At 39.6% G+C, this 22,509-nt stretch overlaps 2 pseudogenes across 2 annotated transcripts in view; both read right to left on the bottom strand.

Annotated features, from left to right (window-relative positions):
• Positions 1 to 22,509, bottom strand: part of LOC308611519 (centrosomal protein of 78 kDa-like) — a 739,857-nt pseudogene that overhangs the window by 546,392 nt on the left and 170,956 nt on the right. The window lies entirely within an intron of this gene.
• LOC308611507 (transcription initiation factor TFIID subunit 7-like) lies at positions 33 to 1,759 on the bottom strand (annotated as a pseudogene). Its single transcript has one exon. The product of its transcript is annotated as a transcription initiation factor TFIID subunit 7-like (transcript).

Genomic DNA, 22,509 nt, shown 5'->3' with positions numbered 1-22,509 from the left:
CAAGAGTGATATTTTATTTTTTTTAAGGTGAAAATTACTTTTATTTATTGTTAAAACAACTTTATGAAATGATTTGCAATGCAAAATGTGGAAAACTGCTTTGAATAACTGGGAAAATAGCTACAGCATGGGAAAACGTATGTAAACAAACTTCACTGCCACCAAACTAGAATCTACTAATTTATCTCAGATGGCATCACAGAGTAGCAATGGCAGCTTCTGGTAAACGGAGAAACAGCAGCAAAGTCCTGCAGTGAAGCTGTGATTAATTACCAAACTGAACTGTTCACTCCACTAATCCTACAACTTCCCTACATTTATCTGTCTATACATTCCTACTTACTACAGGACAAACACCCACCGAAGTGGTTCCAAAAAACAAATGAGATAGAAATTCACAATTATAAAACAAATCCAATAGAAGGCAGTGGAGGAAACTGGGAACTACTGCAAAGTTTTACTGTCTAGTCCAGGTGATGAAAACAAAGTTTTTCTTTCAAGGCTGACCACTGTCAGGAATGAAATTAAGTATCAAAACTCTCCTCACTTCTCTAGGAGTGATTCTAGCTCTTCTTGCAAAGAGCTGAGCTGCTCCTTTTCTCGGTCTTCCTTTTGTTTCAGTTCATCCAGCACAGCCTGAAATCTGTTCTTGAGAGCCAGGTTCTCCACTTTCATGATGAGATCCTCCTGTCGCTTTGCCCTGTCCTGGGTCTCTTGGAGCTTGCCTTTCATGTTATCAATCTGTTTCTGAATTCCCATAACCAGCTGATTAGTTCCCTCGTTTTCTTGGTGGTGTTCATCTGACTCATTTAGCTTGTGCTGTAGCTGCCTTTCCAGATCTTCCTCAGTGTCAATGATGTTTATATCTTCTTCATCTTGATGCTGTGTCTCATCTTCATCTTCACTGCTGCTGCTGAGGTCATTGAATATCTCCCGAAGCTCATCATGTTCTAATGAGTCATGGCCCTGCCTGTGGCCAGACATTCCTGGGGAAGAGATATCAAGGCCTTGACTTTCTGCTTCTTTTGTTTCATCTTCAGCAATTATTTCCCAACGGGTACTGACAGCTTCAGCATCTGTGCTCAGCAACCGCTTTACTTCTTTTTCCACATCTGGAGACTCAATATATTTCTTCTTTGCTGTCTTACGGAACCTTCTCTTTCTGACATTTTTTAGAGGCAGAGTAATTCCATGGTTCCATATAAACTTTTTCTCTTTGTCCTTATCCTTTTTCTTGCTTGCTTTGGGATCAGCAGTGGCAACTGGTTCCTCAACAGGAGGATAGAGATCACCATCAGCTGTACAGACAAGCATCTGAGAGATATCAGCTGTCTTGTAAAAGGTTTTTTTATCAATGGTTTTCAAACTTTCCATAACACATGGCAGATCTACCAATTTTGACGCCAATGGGACCTGGTCCACTCTGACAATTCCATGACGCCCATCAGGGTGTAACTCAATTGTCAGTCTGTCCTTCAGGTTGACATGACTGTATCGCCCGCCTCACAGTAGAGGCATACTCCGGAGGTAGGCGTAAGATAAACTGGCTCTCTACTTCGTGAGGAGCATCATCTTTGCTCTTACTCATCTTTACTTCTTTGTGACTCAGTTTTTCTCTAATAACCACTTGTTGCACTAAAAAATTTCAGCTATTTCAACAGAAAGACCAGTTCTTTATAAATTGACGTCTTTAATTACAAAGAGTTCTAGGTAGAAGAGCAACTAAGCGTCTATTCGGAATTAAGTTCCAAGTCTTTCTAAATATGCTGTGACAATACCAGTCGTTAATGACGCATTGCCTTACTCAGGTCCATTTAAATCTGTTAGCTGCAATGCCAAGTTCCAACCTCTAGATAGAGGTTGTCCTGCCGCTGCAGGACAACGCAGGGAAAGCAAATGGCGGCTCCTACGGAATGATTTTCGGCACAGAAAGTAAGGCTCAGCAGATACTCCCAATCCACAAACTCTCCCGGAACAAAGATACGCAAAAAGCGGGGCGTAGTGAGCTCTCTTCGCCTCGGGTACTTACAATCCAGTGACGGTTATAAGTCCAGTTTCTCCGGACAGGCGCGAGCGGGAAACGAAGCCACTCAGAGAAAGGCGGCCGGGAGCCGAGAGTCTCCTTCCGAATTCCTTTGTTCTTCCCGGCACTTGGCAAAGCGATCCGCTGATTATCGGTGAAACGGCTGAGGACGGGCAACGCGAAATCTCGCCAAGAACCGCAGCTCCGAACGCCAGATTCTGCAACTCCGCAGCTCAGGCGGCCTCCGTCCGTTACAGCAGACCTAGCCGAGAAAAAACAGCTGCGTCACCACGCGAGACCGGCAGCTGCTGTGAGTCGCAACACGCCTCGGGCGGAAGTGCGAGCTGCCCCAGCGCGCGCAGGCACAACGTGCGATTAAGCTATCCGGCGTCTTGTCGTCTCGCGAGAACTTAGCCTTAAAGGGATGAAGACTTTCGCCAAGAGCTGTTGGTTTAAAAGTATTTAGAGGAAACGGTTCTAAGAAGGACATGGATTCTCCCGCGCGCCTCCGCTACCCCCTCCGCTAAAGAGAGTGATATTTTAATAATCAAATAGTACATTCAAAGAAGTTAAGATTTGTGATATCACACTAATTAGATATTATTATTAAAAATTTATATCCTATGTAAAGCAATCTTAAAATAGCTACATTGACTTTTGCTATGATATTAGAAATGGAAGGATATATAAATAAAACATGTATATGTACAACGTATTTGGAATTCTGTAAAATTAGTACAGAATAATAGGGCATCATGGAATGAGAACAGTTAAACATTTTTTTTTAGTTAGCATGATTAAACAAAGTGGAAATGTAACTGCAGTATACAAGCTCATTGAGCTCTTTTAAGAGTAATTTTATTTCTTGGGCTTTTTTTTTTGTATTTGCCTCAGTTATTTGGAGACATAGAGGTAAGCCAAATCAGTATCTGGGTATATACCTAGATCCAGGGGAGTATAGGGGTGAAATAATGGTGTGAATTGTGTCACATTTATATTGTACTTATGTATGCCTAATAAAAGATGGGAACTTTTATTAGAAATTTTTTAATCTCCTAACAAGAAAAGTGTAATTTTAAAAAATTTTAATACATATATACATATATATATATATATATATATTTGTGTGTGTGTGTGCGTGTGTGGTACGCGGGCCTCTCACTTTTGTGGCCTCTCCCGTTGCGGAGCACAGGCTCAGCGGCCATGGCTCACGGGCCCAGTCGCTCCACAGCATGTGGGATCTTCCCGGACCGGGGCACGAACCCGTGTCCCCTGCATCGGCAGGTGGACTCTCAACCACTGCGCCACCAGGGAAGCCCTCCTATATATTTTTAAGAGGCATGTAAATCACAGAGGATCGTGTGGTGATTATCAATAAGCTACACTCTATGAAATATTTGTCCTATATTACCGAATACACTCCATTTTACCCTGCATCCTAATGCTGCTAAAATATAGTAGAAAGCAGCAGCATAGCACAGGGAGATCAGCTTGGTGCTTTGCGATGACCTAGAGGGGTGGGATAGGGAGGGTGGGAGGGAGGCTCAAGAGGGTGGGATATGGGGACATGTGTATGCATATGGCTGATTCGCTTTGTTGTGTAACAGAAACTAACACAGAATTGTGAAGCAATTATACTCCAATCAAGATCTATTAAAATAAATAAATAAAATAACATAAAATATAGTAGCTTTGAAGGATAAATATAACCATTTTAACCTATGATGTTTGTTTTCAGTAAATTCAAATTAAATATTTAAATGTGAATTTTAATATATGGCTTGTTCTAAGTAAAATATTAACACGTAGGTCTAGTTTTTGCAACCAAATGTTTCCTATAAAGATACTTGCCTCTTTACTACTGAAATATAGGGTAAGTCTCCACATTTCACTCTTTCATCCAGTGGGTTTCATTTGTTTTTTTTGTGCGTTTTCTATATGAAATCAAAGGAGCAGTGAAGGTTGACAGGCTTATAGGAGGGTAAAATTGACTCACCTACCCCCCAGCAACTTGCAGCCTTATAACTTGTATTGTTTTTCCATAGAAAAATTCATCTTAAATTTAACTTTTGGTCTACTTCTGAAGATTCTGTTTGGCAGAAGTCATGGGTGTATCTGTGTTTCTGTGTCCTTGAGATTCAGAAATGCCAAAGGTGTTCTAAGATTCAGGAAACTTGAGTGTTTCTGCATGATACATAAAATGTATCATACTTTGGGATTTTTTTTAAACTTTTATTTTTGCATTTCTGCACATCTCAATACTTTTGTTTTAGTTAAAATAACTTGTTACTGTAGAGAACTTATGTTTTTTAAAAATGCTGGCTTATGGAAAACCTTTGTACAAAACCGATCCTCTTTTTAATGGGCTTGGCATCGTTGTCAAGTGCCTTTTTGATTCCTTTCGACGTGTGCACGTGTGACATTTGCTCTGTAGACCTTTGGTGCATCTTGATTCCTTCTTTTCATGCTTTGTCAAACGTAGTCTTGGCCGCAAAGAAGCCTGTAAGTAATGGAAGGAAATACTCTGCTGGTAAAGAATGTTACCCTCCTGAAGCGCTACCACCTGGAGTGTCTGGTTTCCGGCCATTGTGTCCTGCAGAAAGTGCAAAAAGCAACAGGTAACCTGTTTGCATTCCCTGTCTTTTTCAGTCATTTAGAGTTCTTTATTTTGGAACTTGTATTATGTGGGTGGTCTCTGGTGCTTTGTGTAGAGGAAAAAAGGTAACTCACACATGGCTTCTGCCTAATGAGCCCTCTAAGGAAGAAAAATTAAAAGTAATTGGGAGTTTCAAGTTGTTTCTCAAGTGTCACAACAGAGGTAACTCCGTGGGAGTCTTGAGGAGACTAAAATGATCACCAATTGTGCATGTGAGAGAAGTTTGATTAAAGGCAGGTGTAGTTGAGCGAAGCCCTACAGCACAGAAGTAGGAATTTGGATACGTATGAATGGGAAAAAAGACATTTTAGGCATGGGAAATAGTTTAATGCAGAATGGATGAAAAATGTGCATTAGACCTATTCTAAATCAACTGGCTTATTAACTCAGTAAATCAGATTTAGTGAGTCAAACTAGCATTACCTGATTTCTTATCCAGGGGATAGCTGTTCATAGTAATTTTTGTCACAGAACAGTAAATAAAATGGTTGAATTATAGCTTTAGGCTTGCTAAGTGAAATAGATGGCTCTAGATGATCTTCAGGTGACTTACTTGGTAGTAATCAGGAAATTGGGGATTAACAATTGCTTAAGAAAACAAAGAGAATTGATTTTAAATAGTACTTGAAGTAGTTACTGTGTAAAATATCTGTTCAGTTGCTCATGTTAAATGGATGTTTCTAATCCCCACTGGACAACCGACTACTTTTTTGCAAATGGTAATGTGAATTGCTGTTGCATAAACTATAGTGTTGAATCCCCAGTGTTTGCACTTGAGTTTCACAGCTCTGTGGTTTCCTGTCTTCTTCCTGAGACACTTAATCGCAGGTCCATCCTCCTCACACAGGGGGGTAAATTAGAGAACGATTAATATCACCATTTAAAGAAGTGAGACTGAAATCTCAACCATCCTGAACATAGGAGCTGAAGGGGCCTCTCAGCAGTTCAGAGAGTGATTACCAAGCCAGTAGGCTGAATTCTGTTCTGTTTTCTCCGTAGCAGAGCCCTCCAGGTCCTTGTTTTGAGCTTATTTATTTTTATACACAATTCTGTATGGATACTGTTCATACTACTAAATAGTTGTATTAACTGGGTTTAACTGGTGATGTATTTACATGAAGATCTAACTTCGTTTTGTTGCTATCTTTTTAGGGGCTTTCTATTCATCAAAGCTCGTGATGTATGTAATCAGTTGGTGGTGTGTAGCTATCATATTTATGATATATAGGGCTTGAATTGGGAAAGGTGGATGGTCATTCTTCTTGCTTTTTAAACTGACAGAGCCTTACATGAAGCATTTCCCTCTCTGAAATAAATCCATGTAAAACATGTTTGGTCGCTCTCCCAATGCAACTGTGTATTTGTGTGGATTTAGTGCACACCTGGCAGCCTTGTGGTTATGTCTGTAAACAAGGAAGCCTGTTTTCCAGTCCGCAAATCAGCTGTTACCCAGTGAAACGAACTTGACTGCCATTTCTGACCCCTCACATGGAGCTGTCATACTCAAGAATGTTCACGTTTTCAAGAAACGTTGTTTGCGGGCTATATGTACAAATTCCTGATCTGAAAGCCAATATAAAGCAACATCTCCCAAACCTCTGCTCTCTCACCAAGACCACACACATTCCCTCGCTTATGGCCTCGTGGCAAGCTAATACTGTCAGTATCAGACTCTCCTTCCCAGTGGTCTTGGGAGACTGCATAGTTGCTCTGTGAAAGGCACCACTGCTGAGGTTGAGAGAAGAGCATCTTGGGTGTCAGTCCTGGCCTTGCATTCCCAGAGAGAGGGGTGTGCACCTCGTTCTCCTGTTAGGGTTTTCCTATGCTGCAGGGTTTGCTGCTTGTTGTCAAAATGATGTCCTAGTGACTTGTCTTCTGCGTGGTTTATAATCCCAGCACAGTTCTTTATGATCTGTAGACTTTTATGGGGTTGTGGCCAGGTCAGTTTTTAAATGTTTGGAAATGTCCTATTGAACAACATTGCAGTGGCAGTGAAGCTTGCTGGGAGAATTGTTGCCCTAGTTTTGGCTTAAGGGTGGTGAGAAGATGAAATTTTTGATGGGTCAGTTTTAGTTGTGTATGTGTATGTGATTTATTTTTTTAAATTCTAATGTCTATTATTCACAGCTTAGATATGTTGACTTCCTGATTATTCATCAGTCCCTTTACTGATGTATTTTCCTCTGAAAAACTACATTTTCTTCCAGACTGTTTTTGTCTGATGGTGAAGAATAAATTTTTCATTTGCAGTATAAAGTTGATCTGAGAAAAAATGTTTACCTTGGATCTTCACTTGGCTTCTGTGAAAGAAACTTAATAAAATAATATGGGCAATTCCCATTACTAATCCTAACCACGTACAACAGAGGTCTGTACAGTAACATAGCAAAAATAAGTTCCTGTACTTTTACTTAGTCATTGCCTGTTTTACACTAAAGAGCAGTGAGAGACATTTATAAAGAATGATACCTCAGATCACTTTTGTTAAATGTCCTCTAATATTTGGATATTTGGTATCTGGCTTGTGTTGTCTTTTATATAATCTTGTCTTCTTTCTTTGCACTTTAGTTTAACAACTCTGTGGTTTCCTATCTTCCTGTGACACTCAGGTCCATCAGAATTTCCTGTGACTGTGACAGTAGAGAGTCCTTCCTCCTCAGAAATCGAAGAGGTCGACGACTCCTCAGAACGTGTTCAGGAAGAGCCAGAGAAAATCTATTTGAAACAAGAAGCATTGCAGGTACAAAGTTATCACTTTAAAGCTATAGAGAAGATTATTTTTCAAACGGAAGGCTGATTGCAACACAGCACAGCTTGTGTGAGGGTTCTGTTTTCTCCTCCCACCTGCATTGTATCCCCTTGAATGGTTCCTTAAGCTTAGACCAAGGTGAATGGTGGACATTTGAACTCTAAGAAACTAAAATCAAAACATGTCGTTAGTAATATATTTTCCTTTGCTTAGAAGCTTAGTATTTTAGATTTAGGGAGAAGCTTAGTGATCATAAGATAAGGAAATTGAGTTCTGAATGAATACAGTCAGCTGATTCAGTGCTCTTGTTTTACAGATGAGAAAATGGACAGTTCTAGTTGAACTTTTTTTTTTTTTTTTTTTTTTTTGTGGTTCACGGGCCTCTCACTGTTGTGGCCTCTCCCATTGCGGAGCCCAGGCTCCGGACGCACAGTCTCAGCAGCCATGGCTCACGGGCCCAGCCACTCCACGGCACGTGGGATCTTCCTGGACCGGGGCACGAACCCGAGTCCCCTGCACCGGCAGGCAGACTCTCAACCACTGCGCCACCAGGGGAGCCCTGAACTCTCTTTTTATAAGAGGAAAATATGGCCTCATTTTAAATAAAAGTAAACTTGAAAAAAGTTTTGATGTTGATATTCTCCTTTCCTAAAATCAAAAATATCAAGAAGCTACATTCTATTGCCAAATAAACCTGACCTCTAATGTCATTCCATACTTTTGTTTGTATGGACAGAAAAGAAAAATTGATTTTTATAAGAAATTTTTGCACCTCAAAATTAATATATTTATTTTATTTCAACTTTAATGCAGAGCTGAACATTTCTAGTAAATAAAGGAACACCATTTGGGGGGGACCTTGTCTTTGTGCTACAAAGTCCATGTTTAATTTTTTAAAATTATTTAATATGATTTTCTCTTCGTATGAAACATGACACTTGACAGGTTTCAGAACTAATTATCCCATTATTGTAGGACTACGGGAACTAGTCTTTGATTTTCAAAAGAGAAAGTTAGATTTTTATTTTTTAATTAAAATTAATGATAATATAGAGAAATTTTAAGAAAATAACTTAGAAAATTATGAAATGTTAGAGTAGGAGAAATCTATAGTTCATGTAGAGTTACTCCCTTTCGTTTTATAAATGCGCACCTACAATTTGTAGAACGTAAGTGGTTTATTAGTAAATGGCAGAGTATGACTAGACCCTAGAGCATCTAACCCGCATTCCTTGTTATTTTAGATGTGGTGTATTCATTTCCTTCACAAATAGACCACGAGATTGTATTTGTAAAAGCAGTAATAGACACTGGGGAAGTCCAAGAAGTTTAAACACTGGGACCACAGAATAGCAGATTCAGAATGCACTGAGAACCCTTTTAGCTCTTCTCTGTTTTGACAAGACACTACAATGATGGTATCAAAGTGTTTAAGTATATATGCCCACAACAATCAAGAGATTTCAACATAGTTTTGAAAGACAGAAGACAGGTGGAAGAGTGTGAAACTGAAGCAGTAAAACAGAGGAAAAGCATCACCTAGAATATGCACAGGGACCACGTGCAACTGAGGAGGATTCTGACCCCACCTGAAAAAGTAGCCCCATGCTCAGGTGCGCATGTAGGAGAGAGGGTGGAGTTAGTTAAAAGTGTGACCAATAGGGGAGCTCATTGAAGGGATGTGTTTGGAGGAGTGGACTCCCTGCCCCGCCCTAACCCTCCTGAAATGAGATGATTTCATTTTGAAGACAGTGAAACTGGCGAGAACTGGGGCAGCTACTGTGAGTTTTTACACCCTAGAAAACTGTTTTTGGGGGAGATCCTGTTACAGTTACTCCCCGCTTCTTCCTGCATAAGAAGCCAATCAATCGTTGACTTCAGGGAGCTTTCTGCGCTCATTCTTAAATAGAAAATAACTGTCATTTGCCTGTTAGTTGAGTAAAGCTTACAACATGAGAGAGGGGGAAAGAGTGCAAACATATCCTAGTAGGACCAGGGACAATTTAGGGCACAGAATAATTTAAGAAAAAACCCTAATTAGCATCCTGAGAGAGGTTTAAAAAGAGCTAGCAACTATAAAATAAGACTAGGGTATTAATGAAAAGGAGAATGGTCAGAAAGCAAGAGAGGTCTCCTGGAAATGAAAATATGGTTGCTGAAATAAATTCAGTAGGAATTTAAAAAATTTCTCAGTATATAAAAAAGAAAGACACAATGGAAAATGTGATAGAAATATGTTAGAGAGGCTGCATCTGGGAGATCCCACATGTTACTATTAGAAAGTCCAGACCCAGAAAAAAAATGGAGGGAAGCTGTCAAAGGGCAACAAAATTCCCCACAGCTGAAAGTAGACATCAGGCCTCAGATTGAAAATAGTTATGCAAGATGAGTAAGAATAGACTCATACCTAGGCACCCTTCATTGTGAAACTTTCAAATACTTAAAAAACTAAATTAAAATAGAATAAAATACTGAGAGGATACATCCATTCCAGAGAGAAAAATACTGGTCACCTAAAAAAAAAGGTTACAATCTGACTTTATCATACTTGTCATGAGCACCATGGATCCTGGAAGGCATTAGAAAGATACCTCCAAAGTTTTTCAGGCACATAATTTTCACCCTAGGGGTTTGTATCCAGCCAAACTATCAGTCATACGTGGAGGCTGAAGAAGATATTTTGTACCCAAAGAAATTTGAAAAATTGACCTCCTGTGCTACACCTTAAGCTATTTATAGACATAATCCAGCAAAATGAGGCAATAAACCAAGAAGGAAGGTAATAGGGGATTCAGTACAGATTGCAGCTAGTCTAGAGTGGAGAGGCTTCTATTGATTGTGTGATTGAGAGCTTAGAAACACCTTGAGGCATATCGTACTTACTAGGTGTTAGGCACTGTTGGAAGGGAGGAGGGAGAGGAAGAGGAGAAGGAACTTGAACTCCAGAGGAGAAAAGGCTATACGGACATAAAGCTGAAGCACACTGAACTATGGTTGATTTTTAACCTACTATTGGTGAGGAAGGGAAGAATCCACTTCAACTTGACACTATAGATGTCCCCCTTTTCAGTGACACACAGGGGTAATGACCACCTATCTAATTTGTTGTCCAAACCGGAACTTGTCCAAACTCCTTACACTTCAACAGTGTAAGGAGGCATTCTAATGCTGTAACATCAGGACAACAGGTATAAACTGGAACAGCCCAAGGCGGCTTGGGGTATGTGGTCACCCTGCACAAGGGCAGTGACACTGGCACAGTATGGAACGAGGTATAGTCTATACACAGAGACACAGTACATCTGCAGTGGGCAATATTAATTTCATTGTAATAATGGCAATACTGTCTTGGTTTGCAGCTTTTATTGCCAACTTGCATGTAATCACAAATAACTAAAGTAAACTATACTTAGTATGTATTAGTATTAACTTGGTATGTACTGAAATGTATTGTGTACTAGTATGTACTTAGCATATATTAGGCTCTAAGTGTTTTTGCATATATTAACTCATTTAATCCTCTGAATAGCCTTATGAGGTTGGTGCTAATATCATTCCCACTTTTGAGAGCAGGAAGCTAAGTCAGGGAAGGAACTTGCCCAGGCTGTACCTAATTTAAGGTTGGATCGAGGCTTTGAGTTTAGGCTCTCTGCCTGTTCTCTTAAACCTTACTCCGTACTGACTCTCAAGTAACAGAAGACTTAACTGCACATAGAACAGAATATAAATTTCAACTTTGACAACGTAACAGCTGGGTTTGGAAGGTAGACAGGAGGTAGAAAAAAGGGAAGATGGTAAGAATGTCCTCATTTTACAAAGCGTGATGTTGAGAGAGCTTCTAGTTGATCAACAATGTAGGTTTTTAAGTATATGACTACAAGTCAAAGAGATCATGAGCAGTGGAATAACTCATGATGACATAACTTTACTGAGCAGTGTGGACATAGGAAAGAGTGTAGAGGAACTAAACCCTTACTTATTAGTAAGTTAGAAAGTGAACTGATAACGCCTCCAATTTAGTGAGAAAATAGTCATGTAAGAGTATTACTTGGACATGGAGAAGAATTCAAAATAACAATAGTTGGACCTCCCTGATGACGCAGTGGTTAAGAAACTGCCTGCCAAGGCAGGGGACACGGGTTCGAGCCCTGGTCCGGGAAGATCCCACATGCCACGGAGCAGCGAAGCCCGTGCACCAGAACTACGGAGCCTGTGCTCTAGAGCCCGTGAGCCACAACTACTGAGCCCATGTGCCACAACTACTGAAGCCTGCGCGCCTAGATCCTGTGCTTCATAACAAGAGAAGCCACCGCAATGAAGAGTAGCCCCCACTCGCCGCAACTAGAGAAAACCTGCACGCAGCAACGAAGACCCAATACAGCCAAAAGTAAATAATAATAATAAAATAATAAAAAATAACAATATTTGATGTAAACCTCATAAAAAAGGAAATCCATACAGCCAGTAAACACAGAAAAGTGTACGACTTCATGAAGTAATAAGTGAAAAGTGAGTCAAAACCAAGGAAACTACATGTCAATCAGATTGACAAATACATAAATAAAAAGTCTGGTAGTATCAGGTATTGTAGACCTGAAGTACTATGGGAATCTTCTACCCTCTTTATACTGGAGTATAAATCGACACAACTACTTTGGAAAGCATTTAGCACTCTCCATCAACTGAAGGTATATAAATAGCCTGTGAGCCAGCAGCCCTCACCCCCGCCCTGTGTAAATGCACCAGAATAACGGGTACAGCAGGATTCCTGTCCATGATTTGCATTAGCACAAACTGAAAACAAACCAAATGTCCATTGAGAGTCAAAAATTAAATAAATGATGTGTATTTGTACAGTGGGAAAACTATCCAGCAATAAAATTGAATGAACTAGAGCTACAGGCAGCAATGTGGATGAATTTTTTAAACCAACGTTGAGAGAAAGAAATAAGATAGAAAAGACTTCATATACTATGATCCTGTACATAAAGTTAGATGTTGACACAACTAAACTCTTTTGTTAGGGATGCATGCAGGTTAAAGGAAATGACTGTCAAGAAGTGAGGTTGGTGTTTAACCGGGAAGAGGGAAGGAGCTTGTGATGAGAAAAGGATATGGGGGGTTTTTGCGATGCTGACAAGTATCAATACTTTCAGCTTCGAGTAGTGCTTATGTAAGTATTCTCTTTTTATTTGTCACATTGACAGTTTTGTTCTGTGCACTTCTCAGTACACATATCGTATTTTACAATTAAAAACTGCATAAAGAATCGGTCGCTTCTTGAGTGCTGGATGTGGGAGTGGGATGAGACCGTTTCATTTGAAGCCCTTCACTACTGTTTGCATTCGCATGTTCATTCATTCAGCATTAATTGCACATATTCTATGTACCAAGCACTCTTCTAATTTTATATGTGTTTTAACTCATGTAATTCTCACAAGAGCTCTGTAATATGGGAGCTTATCTCCATTTTATAGATGAGGAAGTTGAGGCCTAGAGTTATAGAACTTGTCCAAGGTTATGTAGCTAATGGGTAGTGCCAGGCCCATTTGCCTCAGAGAATCTGAATATTTACAATATAATCTAAAAGAGAAATTTAATGACTAATTATAAGCAAAAAAATTGCACATTAAAGAAGATGACAAGTTTTCATCTATCCAGTTAGAGAAAAACACACAGTCTGTCTTTCACACACGTACATCTTATATGTACGTGTGTGGCAGGGATTTTCCTTATTAAGCAATTATTTATTGACCGTCTATGTTGTGCTAGGCACAGGTGCTGGGGATAAACACTTAATAAAATACACCCCCTATCTTCAAATAACTTGCACTCTAAGTGAGGAAGTAAGCCAACAGTTATAGTAGAGGTTATATACCAAGTGATACATCGCTGATGGCAGTGTAAAATCTCAGAAATCTTTTGGAAAGAAGTCTGGAGATAGGTAGCTCAGAGCCTTAAAAATGTTCATTTGCTTTGATCTCAAACTCATTTTTATGGATTTATTGTAAGAATGTTATTCTCAATATGGAAAAAAGCCTTCATGCAAAAAAAGCGGTTATTTTGTCTGATAATACTGAAAAGTTGGAAAGAATTTAAATGTGTAAAATGGTTAACCAGTAAACCCACTCAGTGGAATATTTTGTAGCCCGCACAAAAAAATCAAGGTTATGAATCCCCTGATTATATGAGAAATGATTGATTTCAATGTTAAATGGAGAAAAGTTGAACATAAAATTTGATATCCAATATGATGGGAGCTTTGCCCCAGAAAAATCACCCTAGCCGGTGTACAGAAGGGTGGAATGGAGAGCAGATGGAAGGAAGGAAAATTATTCCAAAGCCTTATCATTAGTCTTACTTAAGTAATAGAATATCAAGCAATTTTACTTTCTTTTTTGGTTCCGTATTTCCATGTAAGGGACATGAATTCTGAATATTTTGTAGGAGGAGGGTACACTTTTTCACAAAAATTGAACACTGTGTTCTAATTCCCTCCATTAGAGGGAGAAACTGTTGCATGTAATTGCACTTTGATGTGCTATTTAGAACCAGTCAGGAATTTTAGTCTACTTTCCTCTGACCGTGCTGAGGGTTTTTTGTTTTTTTGTTTATTTGTTTAGAATTTCTTTGAAATCAGTTTTAGAAGATTGACTAAACCATTATATTAAAAGTAGAGGAATTTTGCAATTTTTTCCCCTTTTTCCCCATTGAAAACTTGACTGGCTTTAGTAATGAAACATTAAAGAATTTGAAGTTCTTAGACTGTCAATTTTTTAAACATGTTCTGAATATAAAAATATATGTTCATTGAGCAAATGTTTGAAAACAATGAATAACTTCTTGAAGGAAATAAAAGCCACCTCTGCATGTACACACACCTAATCTGTTCTTTTGTCTTAAAAAAGTATCAGAAATATTTTGCCATGTCACTAACTACTCTTCTACATCAGAGAATTTGATTAAGCTTATGCATCATCTCCCAGGAAAAACGCACAGATATATTTTGAATGTAGCACTCCTGAAGCCCATTCATGAACTCTGGTTGAGACCTCTTGTCATTCTTAGTGGCTTCATAGAGCATTCCTTCAGACGATGAGCTGTTTTTATTTAAACCAGTCCCAATTCGGAGGCTCTTAGCTTTCTTCTAGGGTTTGGTTATCAACAATCTTATGACATCATGTTGGTAGATAAATCTTTGCCCACATCTTTGATTTCCTTAGGGTAAACTCCTGATGTAGGATTGTTGTTAGGTACCAAAAGCTACTCTCCAGAAAGTGATACCAGCTCCTCTCCCAATGATGGCAGGTAATAGAGTTCCTCATTCTTTAAGTGATTGTTCAAAGCAGTTAACATGTATAAATATACCTTACTGTTTTCATAAGTATAGGTATTATGATTGTTTATCACTGCATAAGAAACCACCCCAAAACAGTGGCCTATAACAATGACAATCATTTATTTTGTTCACGAACCTGGAGGTTGAGTAGAATATTAATTCTTTTACTACACTCTTACTGACTGAAAACAATACCTATTTGACTAGCTCAGAGTTCTGTAGGTCAGAAGTCCAGGCACAGCGTGACTGGGCTTCCTGCTCAGATACACACGGGAACATGTGGGTTCCCTCCTGAGAGTGTTAAAGCACGTGAAATTTAAGTGTAAGATATTGAGCCCCAAACGTTGGATGTTCACCATAGTTTGTGTGGGCCACAGAGCTGAAATCAAGATGTCAGTCTGGCTGTGTTAGCGTCCAGAGGCTCTGGGAAAGAATGCCTACAGGCTTCTTCCGGCTTGTTGGCATAATTCAGATTCTGGAGTTGCAGGACAGAGGTCCCCATTTCCTTGCTGGCTGTCAGTCGGGGGAGAGTTTCAGCTCCTAGAGGCCTCTCGCTTGCCTTCTCTGCCGCAGCATTGGACTTCTTCAGAGCCAGCAATGGAGAGTCTCCCTCTTGTCCCTTTTGTACTTCAATTCAGGAAGAGTTCAGGTCCTTTTCGTGGGGTGCCTGAGTAGGCCACATCCACCTAAAGTAATCTCCCTATCTTAAAAGATCAACTGATTTTGAACCTTAATTCCATGTGCAAAATCCCTTCACTACAGCACCTACATTTAGAGTTTGATTGGATAAGTGGAAGGTTTGTGTACTTCAGTAAGTGGTCATCTTGGAGGCTCTGTCAGAATTCTGCCTATTGCAAGCAGTGTCCCCACTTCAAGGACCGAAGTGTCTTAGCTCCTAAAACTCCTAAGATAGTTTATCAGTGTTCATTTTATTTCAGTGACCTTGGTGAAGGGAAGACTACCACCGCCGTGAGCAGGAATGGCAGCCAGCTTCCTGAGTCCACAGTGTGGCTCTGCTACTTAGTGGTGTGACCTTGGCTGTGCTGCTCTACTTACTCTACTTCTCTGCCTCTGTTTCCCTCATCTGTAAAATAACATGGAGTTAGTGATCGTTCTTTCCTCGTAGGGTTTTTTGTTTTATAAATTTATTTTTGGCCGCGTTGGGTCTTCGTTGCTGCTCGCCAGCTTTCTCCAGTTGCGTCGAGCGGGGGGCTACTCTTCGTTGCGGTGCGGTGGCTTCTCTTATTGCGGAGCACAGGCTCTAGGCGCGCAGGCTTCAGTAGTTGTGGCACGTGGGTTCTAGAGCGTAGGCTCGGTAGTCGTGACGCACAGGCTTAGTTGCTCTGCGGCATGTGGGTTCTTCCTGGACTAGGGCTCGAACCCGTGTCCCCTGCACTGGCAGGCGGATTCTTAACCACTGTGCCAGTAGGGAAGCCCCCTCTTAGGGTTTTGATGATTCGATTATTTAATACCCAGGGAACTCCAGGAACAGTGCTTGACTGTAAATTGCTTTAAAAGTGATTACTTTTTTAAAACATGCTTTTGAATCTGCAATTATGCAATTCAGGTATGCTAAGCAGGTTCGTTAATAGGACTTCCTGCTATAAAGAGACCCACAAATAAAAATAGAATTTTTCTTTCTTGGTCGTAACTTCTTATTTCTGACTTACTATGTTATATGCATATGCCTTTTATGGTGGGCTGCCACAAATTTATGTTGGAAAGAGTGGAATTTAAATAAATCTTTGCAAATTTGATAGATTTTGATCATTCATTTCACTGGCATGGTATAATATGACCAGTAGCAGACTAAAATCTGAGTTCACTTCTGGCTCTGCCCCTAAATCCTGATGAGACCAATAGCTGGAAAGGCTTTTGGATATTATACTATGAATTACTTATAATATTGACTCTGTTTGTTTAGGAAACCCTGGAGGAGTGCCTAAAGCAGTTAAAGGAGGAAAGAGTAATAAGACTGAAGGCTGATAGACGAGTCAGTGAGGTAAACACGTTTCATCTGCTTTTGAGAGTGTTTTGGTTTTATTTTGATTTGATTTTAAGCCATATACACATATTTTGTAAGCTTTAAAACTGTAATATGTTGCAAATCGGTGGTATCATATGGACTTTTGCATTTACTGGTATTTAGTGATCATATGATCTATATTCCAGAAAGCATGTTTTTAAAGATGTGAAAATCTGGTTTTGTGTATGTGTGTGTGTGTGTGTGCTTTTATATGACATTAGCTTATTTCCTGTTCATGATTCTTTGATTCAAGAAGGCACTTTCTGTGCATGTATTGTATATACAGTAACATAAAAGACATGATGAGACTCTCCTGGCAATGAATTAGGAAAGTGAATCATTTAAATAAATTTAAGATATTGGAAAACTTCTAAGAATGCAATGAAAGATAAAAATATATACTATGAGAATTACATTAGGTAATGTGCATGAAAGCAGGGCATAATCTAAAAAGTTCTATCTAAATATAATTTATCACAGGGTGAGTGTAGGGAGGAATTTTTAAAAGTGCATCCAGTGGATTGGCAGACACTCATTCAATAAATGTTGAGTACCTGCTCATGTAAGGCAAAAGGGGCATCATGAACATTAACGGCCTTTCTGAGAAATACGAGAGTTGAGCTTACAGGGGGTTTTAAGTGCGTAGATGCTGAGCGGAAGGGGAAGAGTGCACGGGGGTGAATATGTTGAAGAAGCCAAAGAAAATATTGGTGATCGTACATTTAATAAATTGGGTTGGGTATGATTTAGGACTTTTAAACGTAAGCATTAGATATTTTACTCACTAAAGTTAATTCTTAACATTCATCAGAGTTGTAATATGTTTTGTTCAAATCAGATTCTATAATTCACTTTCTAATTTAAGGGAAACTTAAAGCAGGTCATTTTCTAATGTGGAATGAGGCTCCATTATGAATTGAACCAGTTAGAAATGTGATCTTTTGTGAAAGATCATTAATAAAACGGTAACTTGGGTTTATTTATATACCACCTAAGTGTTATATAGGAAACTTTGTTGGGTGCCTGTGGGCTTTGGTTATTATGTGATATGGTCTCTGTCTTTACTGGCGGAGGGTTACATTAATTATAAAATAATTACATTTTGAGTGTTTTAGTTTTGTTCCTTGAAACTAGGCAAGACTACTTTTTCTTTGTTTGTTGTTTTTTGGGTTTTTTTTTGCGGTATGTGAGCCTCTTACTGTTGTGGCCTCTCCCGTTGCGGAGCACAGACTCCGGACGCACAGGCTCAGCGGCCATGGCTCACGGGCCCAGCCGCTACGCAGCATGTGGGATCTTCCCAGAGTGGGGCACGAACCCGTGTCCCCTGCATCGGCAGGCGGACTCGCAACCACTGCGCCACCAGGGAAGCCCAAGGCAAGACTACTTTTGATGACAATGAGAAAAAATCATGTCAGACGTTTTCAGTCTTCTTGTATAGCTGGAACATGAAAATGCCCAGTTAAGAAACACAACTTTCTCTTTGTCTGAAGCCCTTCATGCCCACTCATTGACAAGCATGATCCTGGATGATGAAGGTGTTTGGGGCAGCACTGAGAATTCTTTTCAGAAGTTCCATGCTTTCCTGGTTCTCCTTAAAGATGCTGGGTTAGTTCATTTCTCTTCATGGCATTCTTCTCTTTGCGACTCTAATGGTAGTTTGCTGAGGAACTGGAGCAATTTTCATCACTTACGTGGCTATATTTAGCCAAATTTAGTGTAATTATAGGTAATATAGTTGACATTTTAAAATGAGGAATTAAATTTTTTAAGAAATGCAAATAGGGAAGCCTGCTTTGGTAGAGTGGGGAGCCCATTATAAAAGAGTAACCTGTAGACAGAGTAATTAGTAGGTATAGTTGTTTTGTAAAGACTAAATTAAAGGCAGTTTTCATTGAAAATAGTCGGGAATGCATAAGAATTTTCCTATCTTTCACTTCTTTTGCTTGTTTGATAAGTTTGAATTAAAGTTATCTTTGCCTTAGACATAAAAATGATTATTAATCTGCAGGGGAGATATAGGTCAGTGGTTCTCAACCGGGAGCAATTTTGCTGAAAGAGGGAAGTGGAGATTGATAGTTGATGGAGTGGTGTTTTGTCAGTGAATGAATTGGTGTTGGTGTTGGGAAGGAAGGAACAAACACATTCTTGGAAACTGGAGGAAAGGTGGTAAAGAAGTGTAGGAATGGAGGTGTGACAGGCAGTGGACAGGGTGCATGGAACATATTGAAGCTTCTAGTGAGACAGTGGGATGTCTCCTAGAGGATGAATCTGGAAATGGCTGAGGATTTGGGGGAGAGAGAGGCTTGTAGTCTGGAGTAGGATGTTAGCTTTTAAGATTTTAGAAGTACGGCTTCCCTGGTGGCGGGGTGGTTGAGAGTCCGCCTGCCGATGCAGGGGCTATGGTTTGTGCCCAGGTCTGGGAGGATCCCGCATGGCGCGGAGCGGCTGGGCCCGTGACCATAGCCGCTGAGCCTGCGCGTCCGGAGCCTGTGCTCCGCAATGGGAGAGGCCACAGGAGTGAGAGGCCCGTGTACCGCAAAAAAAAAAAAAAAAAAAAAAAAAAGATTTTAGAAGTATTTCATGATTGTAAGTCTGGGGAAATCTAAACTGCTCTTTTGTGATTATAATAACCTTTGTCTTTTCTCCTTTCCTCCTCTCGTCTAGGCTTGGGCAGTTGGCCACAATGGCTGGTATAGATCAGTCAGATTTTCATTTACTAGGTCGTCCCCAGATGAATTCTCCTGTTAGTAGTCCACCTAAAGAAGAAAAGAAGGCACTTGAAGAAGGAAAATCAGAATCAAAACAGGGTGCCCCATAACAAATGCAAAATAGCCAAGTAAATGGACAGAACAGCACTTAATGATTCTAAGAGTGATTAGCAAAAAGGAAATGACCAAGTCAGGGAGAAAACAATAACGATCAGTCTCTAATAATTCACATGCTCGGGAGCTAGAAGACTCTGGAGTCCTTTCCAAATCTGAGATTAGTAAATGTGTGCCCATTTCATGATACTGTACTTTTGTAAATAAGGAGACTGGAAGTTCTTGAGAAAATTTATGAGTTAAAGCAAACTATCCTTAATGAAGAAAGAAGACATTAGAGAAAATATTCCAGATTTTAAATTGTATAAATGTCTATTCTGTTCATATTTTATCTAGGTTTCTATTTGTATGCAGTCAGCTTACAATGAAGGAACACTAATGAAGGTACACATACTGATACAATTTTTAAAATAAGTAATCCAGACATAGCTAATAGGTAACATATTAGAGTGAATCACCTGGTTATGGGAATGGGAGGGGAAAACCTGTCAGCTTTTCCTCCAGCCTTACTTGGAGCCCCCATCAGCCCATCTCAGAGTGGTCTTGGGAACTGACAGCTTGAGAACACAGTCTGGTCACAAACTATACACGGTTTACATGTGCCTGGAGGATAGAAAAGACATTAATTATCCTACAGAATAGGGTTTTATTTTTAGTGAGGGAAAGGAAATGGGTAATAACTACCCCAATCACCAAAGTCTGAAAACGTAGCGGACATAGCCTTGGATATAGCTAGGTTAAGCTGAGAATCACTTGGCAAGATATAATTACAAAAAAAACTGGCTCTGAAATCTTCTGATTAATCAATTGACTGTGTTAATAATAAGATTACAGAGTAACATTGAAGTTTTGAGCTCTACTTTTTAATGGTTGGCTTTGTTCATCACTGAATTTTTGTCTTGTCTTTTGTCTTCCCCTCCACTTCCCGAAAATTACAGGTGATGCTAGGATTCCTTTGCCTCTCGACTCCTTCCGTGTCCCAGCGTCTACTCAGGAGGCCTTAGAAACTTCCAAAGACAACCTGGGGTTCCCAGTCACAGAGCAGCGGCAGGAGTCTTTTGAAAATTTCATTGCTAGAACATGTTCTCCTTCAGCAGACGTCATTTCTGGAACTGGAAGTCAAAAAAAAGAAGAAGAATTATCTAGAAATAGCAGGTCTTCTTCAGAGAAAATGAGCAAAGCAGGTGAATAGACCAAAAACTACTCTGCTAAGAAACAACCTGGGAAGGACCTGCATTCCTGCTCTGACTCACCTGTAAAGCAGAAAAGCAAAGGAATTGGGCAAAATAATTCTTTGGTTAATAAACCAATTAAAAGTGAGTCTTCGAAAAAACACATTTCTGTTAAGAAAGAGAGTAGAATAGTGACTGTGTCATCAAAGACAACTAAAAGTAAACTCAGTGTACTAGAACAGTCTGAAAGTGATACTCTTGGATCTGATTGTGAATTTCAAGAAAGCATCCATACTCTATCACGCCTAACGTAGGTCTAAATCTTTTAAAATTATGTTTTTGCCTTCAAATTTTAATAAATTACTTATGTTATTATTATAGCATATAGTGTTTTCAGTTACTTGACTGGAAGCCATTAGAGAAAGATTTTTTTATCTATACTTTTTTATTATAATGAAAGTTTGGGTGTACTTTTCCTTGTAACACTTTGCACCATTCATTCAGCTAGTGTTTACTGAGGGCTTCATATGTACAGTACTTTTCTGGGTGCTGTTGCTTTCAGCAGTGAACAAAATAAAGCCTTTACTCTCCTGGAACTAGCACTCTGTGGTGGCAGAAAACATAAACAACAAAGCAGGCTAAGGGTTAAAAAGAGATGGGAATAATAAATGGAATAGTTTTACCATTTGGTTAAACATCAAACTATTATATAAATCACACGGCCAGAAGCCATTGACATATTTTAATTCATAATAACCAGAGAGCCTCAAACATTTACCAAGGCACTTAACCATGTTTATGGATTACAGCAACGCTCTGAGGTAGGGAACTCTTACCATCCCCATTTTATAGATGAACAGTCTGAGGAGACATTATGTGAGTTGCCCAGAATTACACAGCTATAAGTAAGTGGGAAGTTGCAATGTGACCCGAACCCATGCTCTTTTTTTTTTTTAATGTATGGACTTTATTATCTTTCATTTGTTTCTGATTTATGTGAATTTTTTCTTTAAAGATTTTTTCTGATGTCAACCATTTTTAAAGTGTTTATTGCATTTGTTACAGTATTGCTTCTGTTTTATATTTTGGTTTTTTGGCCTCAAGGCATGTGGGATCTTAGCTCCCCGACCAGGGATTGAACCCTCACCCCCTCCACTGGAAGGCAGAGTCTTAACCACTGGACCACCAGGGAAGTTCCCCTTATGTGACTATTTTTCTGGCAATTTTTTTAAATTTTATTTTTTATTGACATACACTTGAATTACAGTGTTGTGTTAATTACTGCTGTACAGGAAAGTGACTCAGTTACACATTTATGTACATTCTTTTTCATATTCTTTTCCATTACGGTTTATCACAGGATATAGAATATAGTTCCCTGTGCTCTACAGTAGGAACTTTTTGGGTTTTTTTTAAATACATGCACTTTTTAAAAATAAATGCATGTATGTATTTATTTTTGGCTGTGTTTGGCCTTTGTTGCTGCACTCGGGCTTCCTCTAGTTGAGGTGCACATGCTTCTCATTGTGGTGGCTTCTCTTGTTGCAGAGCACGGGCTCTAGGTGCCTGGACTTCAGGAGTTGTGACATCCGGCTTAGTTGCTCTCTGGCATGTGGGATCTTCCCGGACCAGGGCTTGAACCCATGTCCCCTGCATTGGCAGGCGTATTCTTAACCACTGCGCCACCAGGGAAGTCCCATGTAGGACCTTTTTGTTTATCCA

This window comes from Mesoplodon bidens (genome assembly GCF_964165515.1).
Source record: "Mesoplodon bidens genome assembly, contig: HAP1_SCAFFOLD_120, whole genome shotgun sequence".
NCBI lineage: Eukaryota > Metazoa > Chordata > Mammalia > Artiodactyla > Ziphiidae > Mesoplodon > Mesoplodon bidens.
This window is presented reverse-complemented; position numbering and strand designations above follow the sequence as displayed.